The sequence below is a fragment of the Calonectris borealis genome, chromosome 16, assembly GCF_964195595.1.
Source record: "Calonectris borealis chromosome 16, bCalBor7.hap1.2, whole genome shotgun sequence".
In the NCBI taxonomy this organism is placed as follows: domain Eukaryota; kingdom Metazoa; phylum Chordata; class Aves; order Procellariiformes; family Procellariidae; genus Calonectris; species Calonectris borealis.
This window is the reverse complement of record NC_134327.1, coordinates 11906696-11908640: the sequence shown is the minus strand read 5'-3', so window position 1 is coordinate 11908640 and position 1945 is coordinate 11906696.

The window sequence follows — 1945 nt, the reverse complement described above, 5'->3', positions numbered from 1 at the left end:
GACAGCAGGCAACGCTCCCCTCTCCAGCAGGCGCGAGCTTGGCCTCCTGGTCGTCCTTTTTCTCAGAGAGGGGAGAGAGGCAAGAGCTCACGGCTCAGGCTGGGCGCTGTCACGGCCCTCAAACCGTTATGCTGTCAAAACGCATCCACGGAGAACAGAAATACCAACGGTGGCGTAGGCTGAACGCGTCCCCCAGCAGAGACGCTCCTGTGCTAACGCGTCTCCTCCACCTCTTCAACAAGGACGCGGGGAAAGCTGGCGGGAGCGCACGGGTGACCTACGCAGGAGCCCGGCTGTGCCTGGAGCCGCGCCAGCGGGCAGCTTGGGAGGAACAGGCTTTTCTCGCTGCCAGCAGCAGGCTCCAGTGGTCGGCAGATTTGTTTTCCAGTTGTTGCTTGTCCTCAGGCTTTCCCCAAGGACAAGGCTGGGCTGTGGCTATCGGTTCTCCCCGTGCTTTTTGGGCTTGGGTCAGGTTTACAACCTGCTCGTGTCGGGGATGCATCCTTGCGGGGCACGCCCTGCCATCGCACCCACGAGCACCGGGGCCAACCACGCTTCCTACGAGCGGAGGGGAAGGAAGGTGGCCGCTAGCGCCGCAGCAGAGCCAGTGCTCTCACGCAGCGCCCGGTCGGAGGCAGAGAGACTTCTTTTTTTGGGTGCTAGACCTACCAGCGGGTCCCTGGGCCCAGCTGCTGACAGCAGCAGACTGCCAGACCTGCATCGGAGAGCAGGATTCGTGCTTTTGCAGCCCTGTTCACAGAGACTCTCCTCCCCTAAGCATCGTAAAGGTTGCGTTTCCTTTCGCTGCTGAACCTCCGCCTGGCCCATTCCCAATGCCCTTTTCCTCCTGAACTAACGCTCCTCCATCCCTCCACTAGACACGACTGGCCCGCCTCCCTCTCTTCTCTCCATCATCACCGGCTCCTCGCTGCTGTCTCTCCATGCAGGAGCTGAGGCAGCTGATGATGATTTTCTTGCTCAACACAGGGACTGCAATCGCCCCCCAGGCTTCACCCACATCCCTGCTCAGCCAAGCCTGCTCTGGCACCTAATGACCATCCATTACCCGCTGACACACAAAGCCTTTTCAGCCCTGCTTCTCTCCACTTTGCCCTACCTCTAATTCCAGCTTTGGCCAACGCACCCGTCTGCCTCTAACCTATTGCCTCAACCCGGCACAGGCCAAGCGTTTTCCTCCTTCGGCTGTCCCCTAAAGAAAATCAACCACTTGGAATGGGGGATTAAAGCTAACGTGGCCCCTAGGAGCTCACTGGCACAAGGTACCACCTCTTTAAAGCCCAAACAGGGAAAACCAGAAAGAAGAAGTATCGATGTAAGGGGTTAAAGCAGTTTATTCACAAGCAGTCGCATAGGAAAGCGGTGAAGGGATATTTCACAACCCAAAGGAGGAGAGGAGAGCGTCTCTCTCCAGCACCGTGACCTGTCTCACAGCGCAGGGTCCCCAAGCCAAGAGCGGCCTCGCGCAGCCAGCTCCCAGCATCACGCCCGCAGGCAGGTGCCTGCCGAGCCATCGGTCCCCGCTTCTGCTACCACAAATACCCACTGATTATACACGGAGTTAGAAGAGATACACGTGGTCTGAGCATGGGATCTACCAGACAAGCAGCTTGGACAAGAGCTATCCCTTGCGCATGTTCCAAAGGCACCAAGGAAGCACCACAGCAAGGCTGGGAGATGGGCGAGCTGGCCTCCCCGGGCTGGGTCAGATGCTTGCAAAAGCCCGAGCGGCCGTCACACCGGCCTCAGCCCAGCCTGCCTCCTGCGAACACATCGCTCGCCGGCAGCGCCGCAGCCGACAGTCAGCTGCATGCTGCTCCGGGGATGGGCAGGCAAAAAACAAACAAACACAAAAAATACCAACAAGGAAAACACTCCACTGAAGATCAATTCAAGCTCCAAAACGCTGACCATAGACCAGGGCAAG